A 10,282-nucleotide genomic window follows, 5' to 3' on the forward strand; every position below is an offset into this window, starting at 1 on the left:
GCCAAAACGGCCATCTGTCAGTTGTGCAAATGCAGAAGGACTGGGGCTTTCTTTAGGATACTGAAGCCCATCATACAAATAATAATAGGTCGAATTTCAGTGCAAAACTGTTCGCTTTTTAACATTCAACATTGCAGCTTTGCATGTGGCTTTCTAAAGCATTATTCCTTATGCACACTTGCACTTACATGTTTTCTTATTTTTTGGCTCACTGGAGCAAGCAGTCAGCTTTTCCCTCATTCCTGAGGGATATCAGGTTACAACGAATGTTGTTCTGCTCTTATACACTTACCCAGTGGCATATTAAAAATGCATATTTTTCCATTTGATTTTCTCCTTACCAGAGCTGGGTTTAATGCCACTTTTCTTCTCCCACTTGCTAGGTACTGTTTACAAGCCATGAGCTTACTCCCAGCTATAAAAGCACAGGCAACAACGCAAACCCTGTTTCACCCCAGCTAGGGATACAGTCCCTGCAAGTCACCGAAGCGCCAGCTCATTTTTAACGAAGGAAATTTACAGCATATCCCTAAGGCTAAAGCATTTTTTCAGCAAGTTTGTTTCACAGGAGGTCAGCCGAAGACCAGCTCTGGGGGGCATCAGGGACCCCCTTGCTTGGGTTTGTTCCAGCTCTGAGATGCGTTCTTACAATCGAGCAGCAAGCTTGAGGAAAAAAGAAAAACCCACCAGAAATATGGTGCGCTTAAAGCTGCGTGCCGAGTTCTGCGGCGTGGTGAGCTTCCATCTGCCTGTTCCTTGGCTGCCACTGCAATGGCTCAGTTCAGCAGTTTCATCTAAATCCTAGAAGAAATAAAAATCAGCACGACATCCAGTGGGGTAAGCTTGGCTCCCCTCAAGCATCCTCCTGTGCTACTCCTTGAATGCCTCAAGGCCCTTCATTTGACCTGAGCAGAAGGCCAAACGGTGCATAGCCGGCATCTCCCCACACCTCTCCTTCCTGGCCCCGTGGAGCAGAGGGCTGTTTCCCCCAGCCCCTGCCCTCAGGCCAACACACCTCATGCCCGCCTTGATTTCCCAATCTGAACTGCACCCACGAGCTCCTCTCACAGAAGCTGCCTGCTGATTTTGAACAAATTCTGCCCAGGAGAAAGAGTGCACACGTGGAAGCCACTGATAGTCCTGTTCTCAGTCTCCAAACACTCCAGCTCCAGGAACAAGTTGGCAGGTTTGTTTGGCTTACTGTCCTGTACAAGTGTGCACTCATCAGTGTAATAAAAAGAAAAATATTACTGACCTTTTCTTTTCTTTTCCTTTCTTTTCCTTTCCTTTCCTTTCCTTTCCTTTCCTTTCCTTTCCTTTCCTTTCCTTTCCTTTCCTTTTCTTTTCTTTTCTTTTCTTTTCTTTTCTTTTCTTTTCTTTTCTTTTCTTTTTTGTTTGTTTGCAATCAGGTTAAATACATTGAATCATTAAGTGGAATTGATGCTAATAATATTCTCTTACAGATGTGCTAGACACTGCTAGTATAGAACACTTAAGCAGCGATTTATCACTATTGTAATTCCCTGAAATACAAAGAGGAGGGTTGTAACTGCTCTTTTTCCAGGAGAAAATGATGAAAGTCTCAGCCGGAAAATATATTTGTGACTTAGTAATTGCTGTGCATGAAGAGCATGAACTAGAGGACTAGACAGAAAAGGCCAGTAAATCATATGGATGTAAAAGCACGTTAGCACTCAAGCTAGAAGCACTCTTTAAAGGAATTATATTGTCTGATGGCACAATATTTTATTTTCTCTTTACTGAGCATATAAAGAAGTAGATCATTGCTCAGTGCAATTGTGAATCGGCACCTCACTATGTGGATTTATCTACGGCCATATAATTGTGCATGATCACAATTACATGCCTTTAAGTAATGATCTCACCAACACAAAATATATGACACCAAAAAGTCAACAGAATCATAGGAGAACATGTTCTAAAATTATTTATACATTTATATTCTAATACGATGTATAATAGCAGGGAGAGAAGACGATATTTCTAACAGGTCTTTTTGTGTGTGTGCGTGAAAGTAACCAGCAGTGAAAATAAGGGAACCATGTATTCCACGATCCATAGTCCTAGAAGCCAGAGGTAGAAAGTTGGCGCACACATACTCTAACTTTTAATCTAAGGTTACATCTAGGTTTTATGCCATCTTGTGCATCCTCAGCCGAAGAGCTAGGTTATCTATCCTTGCTTCATACAGATATAAGCACATCAGGGCTATCTGTTTGGAAAAAAAAATCAGAAGAGACTTTATTTCGCATGACCAACACATGCAAAGAAAACAGAGGATGCTTGATGTGACTTGCTCAGGAAAAGGAGAACATCTAAACCTAATGGTAAATGTTACCATCCCAAAACAAACAAAGCAAAATGAACTAAACTTGAAACTTGGTTTGTTTCAATATCTATTTTAAGTAGTTGAAGGTAATACATCTGTGCTTCAAAAGCACTGAAAGGTGAAGATGATTCTCAAACTGTAGAGGGATGAGATTTCTGTCAATTCCAAGAATACTTACTCAGAAATCTGCTTTCCTGCCCATCTTTCTTAAGATTCTTCATCCTATCAAAGTATCTGGGCTCTGCAAGCAAGTAGTAAGCAAAATGGCTTTCTTCTAGACTGCGTATTCCTCCTGTACCCAGAACTGGGCTCAATGGCTCCTGCAGCCATTGACAACAGAGAGCTGAGGTGAATAAAAAATTCACAAAGTCACTCTTACTGATTTAAATTCATCCAGCACTCTGGGGAAGTGGCCTAAGACTAATTCAGAAAGGTTTCTACGCTGCCAGAGATTTCAGCAGACCTGAAGACAGGCAGGTCCACCAGCAAGGTGCACGGCCCAAGCAGGATCCCAGTGCGAATGCTGAGCACACCCAGCGGCCTTCCGAGGAGCCAGGAAGGAACACGTTGGAACATCCCAGACCTTCTGCAAAGTTGTGTTTTTCAGGTCAAAATGAGACACAAGTGTAGCAGCTTCACCCAAGAGGTCAGACGGAGGAGAGCAGAGACATGTCAAGGAGTCACACAGCACCTGAGTGGGATTTTACCCCTGAAGCAAAAAGCACTGACTTCAATTTGGAGAGCAGGACGGAGTGGAAGAGGGACATCACGGGAAGGGTGGTGAACCCCAGGATAAAACTGGTGGAAGAGAGTAGAGGAAACAGTCCTGGTTCCCCCAGAAGTAGGTAAGTTTCAAATGAAAAGGGAGGTTTACTTGGCTAAGCATAGGATTGCTAAAGGAAATTATTTTCATCCTTTTCACCGACAAAAAGATTTTTCCAGTAACAGCATTACCATGGAAACTGATTTTAAGAATAACAAGAAGGCATTTATCACAGAAACCTTATTTTAGAGAAGAGCAAACCAGTAGCATCTCATTCCCTAAGCAGACTGATGACTTGGTCTGCCAGCCCGAAGAACTACAATAGTCCATTTCAAAGTGGCATGGAGCAGCAACACCAAATGGACCTGTAGCAGCATCCTATTGCTGTGTCTGCATGCCCTCCAAAACTACGGGTGGACAACTCAAAAGGAGGTTTCTCCCAGGCCACAGCTGCTGCCAGGCGGCCTGGCTGCACACCAGGCCTGTGAGCAAGCCGAGCACCGCTCTGCCACAGCTCAATTAGCCTGCCATTTTCTCTCATTCTCTTTTACTATGACTGAAAATTCACTGTGGCTGAACAAAAGGGCACGCTTGGCAGGCTGAAGCTAGCTAACGATATACTTTTACGGTCACATTTTCCTGTTTCACTTCCTCTCTCTGCCACAGGGATGAGGGAGGCCGAGAGGTACAGGCTGTCCCAAGGACAACCATGAGGCCTGCTGCACGCAGGCCCACAGCGATGGTCATCGCAAGCGTGAAGCCACTGGCACCTAAAGTTTTCACTCCTGTTACACAGAAATGCGAGCAAATAAAAGCAACTTATATACATCGTCCCCAGGTTTCCTGTCCTGGGAGTAGCCATGTGAGGCTGCGAGTGATAACGCTCATATCCTCTGTGAGTAAAAAGTCTGTTTTACACTGATCTGGGATTCGAGCACCAGTTAGAGATAAGAAAAGGCATTTCTAGGGTCTCTCTCCTACAAATAACGTTAAAATGCTGACTTCGGGTAGAAGTCAGCAGAGCTTTTTTCGCCCCCTCATTTTAGTCTTCAGCTCTGTTTTGTCTTTGCTTTCTATTTTTATTGCTTCTCCTAGAGCTTTGAAGGCTGTGGGATGAGAGGCTGGATATGTGGACAACCCGTATTTCAGACCTGTATGTGAATCTTTATTTCAGATTCCGTTTTATATCATGCTTTCTCAGAAGAATGAGGACATATGGCCTATGCATGTTTTTTCCTAAGTTTAGACAATCTTCTTATCATTTAGGCATTCAATGATAAGGAGAGGGCTCTTACACTTTCCCTTAAAAATAAATAAAAATAGACAGCCTCAAAGCTGTAATACCAAATTTTAATAGAACATTTTGATTTGAAACTTTGATTTTGAATTGCTTAACTCTTTTCATTTTTACCTCTTCCAATGTAAGGACAGAACAGTAAACCAGTATTGCTATAACACCTTTAATTGAAGGGACTTGCCTTTCACCAGATTAAATTGTTGATTTGTAGTTCCTGGTATCACTTTTTTTCTGTATTGTTTCTTATATATCCTTCTCACACAGATACAATATTAATGACGATGGAATAACAAACAGGTCTGCTACAGATCCTTGACTTTTGTTATTTTATTTACTAACCTCAAGAATTGACTGGCTTTTTAAGAACATTGAAATGTATATTCCCTAGAACATATTTTAGGAGGAAAAAAAGCCTACAGAGGAATATAGTTTATTATGATGATTAATTGATGTCCATGCAAAAAAAAAAAAAAAAAGCATTTTTGCCACTGGGATTATGGTTTTATCAAGTACAGCAGGTAAAAAAAAATAAAAATAAAATCTGACTCAATAGCCAACTAAATTTTCTGTAAAATTGAAAACAAGATATGGAAATCTGACTTTTATCTTCCTTCAAAAATCCTCCAGATTGCTAGAATCAGCCAGAGGCATTATTTTGCATGGCTAGTAATGGTAATCTGAGAAAACATGATGCAATTGCCTTCTTTCCTGTCCCCCCCCCGCTTTTTTTTTTCTTAAATGGACAGAAGGAGAAAAAAATTTTTCCCCACTGTAGGCTCTAGAAAAGAAATAACACTTTCTGCACCTCAGCATAAAAATTTTGTCTTCAGAGCCCTGCAGACGTTCAGCCTAAAGGCAGCTGTGAGGGACAAAGCAGCCCAGTTGCAGGCGAATCCCTGCAGGATCCTGATAAAGCATGCAGGCGGTAACTCAGGCCATTTTCACTTCTAAAACACCTCCTTCCTCTATTGGCTTTCTTTAGGGGCTACCATTTTTAACAGCATCCCTTTTGCACTTCATCACCAGCACAGTCCAGTTTCACCGCCTGACCTGACAAAGGTGCTCCTCAGACTGGAGGATTTGCTTTAGAGCTGGTTGCTAATATACCACTAAGATTTTTAGAAACTAAAGGCTAGATTTTTCTTTAAATGAAGTCTCTCATGTGGAAAGGTTCTTCTTTTCTCAGAATGACTTGGGTTTTCAGCAAAAAAAATGGAGACAGGAAATTGCCCAGCAGGTTTGGGTTGAAAGCTGTTGGTTATAAACATTTGACCGGGAATGATTTTTTTCCAAAAGGAAAATGTTTTTGACTAGGTTGGGCGAAGAAGTAATGACTGATAGCTGAACTATCCACAGGGTGAAGATTGTTTTGGTATTTGTGAGGCACTGTAATGCTTCTGAAGTGATCCTGAAAGGTTCAGAAGTAGTTGTGGTGGTGTTCACAGATGTTTCTGCCCTCTACTCTTCTTGAGACACAGCTTTCTGCAAATACAGCTTAAAGAGGCAAGTCTAACTTGCACCTGTCTGCTTTCCTGTGTGGCTGTGCAGGGGGAAGGTGTGTGTGCTGACATGAATGTTAGCAAGAGGAGTACAACAGCCATCTGTACAGACTGCAGCGCCTTGCTCGTCCAGCCTACGTCGTTTCTGTAAGCACATTTGAAAGGGAAATGATAGTGGAGGAATGGAAGAGTAAAAGCAAAAGGAACATGGAAAAAGGACGCTGAAGAGTAAGGCTGCTGCTGCTGCAAAAGTAAATCCCTGGAGCAGATGAATGCTTACACAAATGTTGTATCTCATCAGCAGCTAACTGCAAACTGAAGAACCCAGCCACCTGCCCGACACTGAGTGCTAACCTAGGACCCGGCTCTTCAGGCCACCAGACATGCATACTTCTGGGGCATACCGATTTCCTAGAGCAGGCAAGTCATCCATTGCTATCTCAGTAAAACCTCCTGCAAACTTACAGCACCACGGAAGCCCAGCCCAATAACCACAGCTCCATGAGCAGCAGAAGTAATGAAGTCTGGCTGCCAAGAGACCGGTTTCCTAGATCCCCGTTCCTTCCCCCAAAACGATGTACATACCATGTCCAACCTCATCCCTGGCAGCACTGCTAGACCCTCACCATGAACTCAGTCAGCACCAGGCACCAAAAGCTTCTAGGTCTTTTACAGCTATCACCGACATTTCTCCTTCTTCCTTCCACCTCTGACATGCTCTGTCCCTTCACAAGTCCCTGAACTAGCGGGTGGGAAAGGGAAAGCCTCTATTTATCAGGGGGCTGGCCAAGCAGAACAGATAAACTGCAAGCTCGCACTGCAGCCCCTCCAACTGTATTTGGCCGAAATCCAGTGCAAAGTTTAAGAACGCTGTAGGGAAAAGAAAGAGAAATGACAGCAGATGTAATCATACAGACCTCACCTCTGCAAGAAACAAGGTAAAGACAAGTACCAGCCAGATCATCCAGCTGCTGGGAACATTTCGGGTGACAGGAGGGCTCTGCTTGAAGGAGCTCTTGCATCCAGCACCTCAGTCACCACAACAGGTTGGGTTTCTTTTCCCATTGCTCTTTTGGAAAGTTTCACTTCCAGCTTTGCTGCTTAGTCACAGCATCACCATGCCATTTGCCTCACAGCCTGGACTTTCCCGTCTAAAACACATAGGTTACTGCACTCCAAGCTTAAGAAAGCAAAAGTAATGACATTTCAGAGGGCGCATTAATGAAAGATTTAGCAGCTGAATTACGTCAGAGCCCAGACCCTTTTGGCTGCTGACATTTTCACACTGTGCAAGCTCCACAAGAGGAGCTCTAGGGTTCATGCGTGGTGGTGTACAGAGCATGCACATGGCTAGTTAAAAGAAAGCTGAAGAACAGTTTTTTTTTTCAGGGCAGGTATATATCAGCAAGCTTTCTTTATACAGGTGAGATTTGCAGGTAGAGTGGGTGCAAACAAATATTTTATCCTGGGTCTAGGTTTGCCTCACTGTGGCTAATCAGCACCAATCCCAAACAGTATGTTTACCCTTCACTTCAGGCTATTACTGTATCAATAAATTTATCGTGATAATACTTTGAAAAAGCTGAACCTGATAGTCCTCCTGTAAGAGCTGTGGACTGCTAGAAACGACTGCCTTTGATTTGCACACTTTGCGCATTAGTAGCTGTTTCAGTTATAAGCCTGAATTTTAGTAAGGGCCTGACCTTCTGACTTAGCTGTAACAGTTGAAAATATCTACCTTACATGGGCAGAAAACCTACAAGGCAGGAAAAAAAAAGAGGAAGACATAAATAATATAGCAGTGACATAACCACAAGAGTGACAGCAGAATTGAGCATTTTAAAACCACCACTTTCATTTTAGACTCTTTAGAAATATCCCAGATTCTATGCAATGAAAACTCCGAAGAAACAAACCAGGGCACAAGATTAGATTGATTGTTTACATTTTTTTATAATAGGCTAATAGCAAAAAGCATCTCAGAAGAATAATCATTTTAACTGTTGGTAACTTTTAACTCATCAGAAAACAATTCTGTTTCTCTAAAAAATCCAAGTGAACACACATAACTCCACATAATGTAATCACACATGGTTCCATATTGTGGGATTCAGAAGCCTGTAGCATATCATTTTATGAAGAAAAGCTTCTAAAAGTGATGCAGCAACGTGTCTTGGAATATTCAAGTCATAAAAATTATCTATTTGTCTCAGAAAGGAACTCCATTTGCCTTTCCCACTGAGAGTCACCTGCATGAAAAATGTAGAATCGTGAGAAAGGTAACATAAAGTAAGTCATTTACGCTAGGGGAATAAGCATCAGTTTCTGATAACGTAACTCTTCTTCACTGCCTCTTTTTTGCCGAGAAATTTGTCTTGGTTGTTCCAAAATGGTATTCTTACAGGAAGAGATACATTCTTACCTACATGCTTACTAACCAGCACCAGAAGTAGAAGACAGGAGAATGACTGCACTTCTGCATTAGGTTCTGTACCTGCAAAACAAAAACTCTACAAAAACATATTTCTAAAAATTCCTTGTGCTTCTACTAAAGTTTTGCGTCCAAAGCATGAGAGCTGCATTTGATGTTTTAGAAGTATTGTTCATGCTGGCTGTCTGCAGCATCTCTAAGCAAGTCTACCTCAATCACATTTATTTGTTATCCATTATATTTGTTATTATATTCAGTAGCTTTATTGCAGTCCACAGTGCTTTCACCCTACAGACAGGAAGCCACAATATTGCAGCTAAACTTACATAGCTGGTCATCTTCATTTCCTTCTTGAATTTGGAAAGCAGCCAAAACAGTAAAACTCTTTAAGAAACCCTTTTTCCTGCAATGCAAGCCAGCTGTTCCAGGTACCATAGGAAGTCTTTGTGCACCAGCAGCTCCAGACCATAAGTTACTTGAGACTCCTTGGTGAACAGAAGCTCATCCACGTAGGAGTAATTCTATAAGGTCAGCACCATCAAAGAGTTCATGTGCTCAGCATTCCTTAACACAAGTAAGCTTTTTGGGTCATCACCACCTTGTGTGTGGCAGATCTGTGCTCTCAAAGGCAGGTGCGCACACTGATATATTAGTAATAAAATCCTTCCAAATGCAGAGAAGGAAATGTCTCCGTTGCAACAGTGTTGTAAGCACAGTGACATTTTACTACGTGCCAGGCATCACACACATTTTCCTTAGGCAACAGATACCTTACCACGCTACCTCTATATGAGAAAAGTTTTCCACTCGGTATCTTCCCAATAACTTTATAGAAATGAGATGACAATAGCCAGGGGCACACCTGAAATCCTTAGATTTAAACATACACTGAAATGGAAGCTTCTTAACTCGAAAAATGACAGGAGACAAGCTTCTGAGCATATCTCTCGCTAAATGTCACCTTCTCAGCAATACTCTCATCAGTGGTTACATAAAAGGCAGACGCTATCTAGTGATACATGCATCTACCTTGCAGCAGGCATACCTGCCTTCTGAAAGGTGTAGCTTATATCCTTCAGAGTTGCACAGCAGAAATGTGATCTCACAATCCATAGCTTCAGGAGGTGCAAGCCCAGTCTGTACTCTCAAACCTTCTTTTTGTAGCCATGCAATGATGAGAGCTAGAAACCGGAAGCAAATATGAACTGAAGTACTTGTCAAAGTTCACCAAACAAAAACGAGACAAACTGAAACTTGATATTATTTTGGTGGGCTGCTTTTTTAATTTAAAATTGAAAAAAGACTGTAAACACAAATAGCCCTACTGTGCTCAGTTTTGAACAGCAAATTGAATTGGTCTCTTACATCCCAGTTTAACATCCAAAATCTTGTTGCACTGTGGTATGAATGGATGCACAGATTCTCTTACCTTCCTCTTCTACTCAGTAAAGATCTTGACCAGAGAAGCTTTCTCAGCATGACTGTTGTCTAGTCCGGTACATTTACAGGAGAAGACTTAACTCTGATGAACTAGTCTTTTCCAACAACAAACAAAAGTTTGTCGTTAAATTCCCAAACAGCTTTAGCAACACAATAAAGAACAACTTGAAATCAAACCTCATCCTTTCAATTCACATTGCTACTGTCTCAGTGCTTGTCATTGATGGGTTATGCCTCTCTTGTATTTCATTTTCCAGATGAGGAAAAAATTACTCTATTCCACATGGCCCCAGTATTTTCCATTCCATTTCATCCTGTTTAAACATAAATCTCTCAGTCTTCTAGCTCTTCGTACTTACAGCTCTCAGTTAAGCAAAAAAAACAGTCTCAGGACTTCGTGATAATTATCCTCAATAACCTCTCTCTATTCTTAGTCTGTTTCACATGAGTAACCAAGTGATTTATTGTCCAGAGAACAGGAGCAGAAAAATGAAATGCAACA

This window comes from Anser anser, assembly GCF_964211835.1.
Source record: "Anser anser genome assembly, chromosome: 4".
Classification (NCBI taxonomy): domain Eukaryota; kingdom Metazoa; phylum Chordata; class Aves; order Anseriformes; family Anatidae; genus Anser; species Anser anser.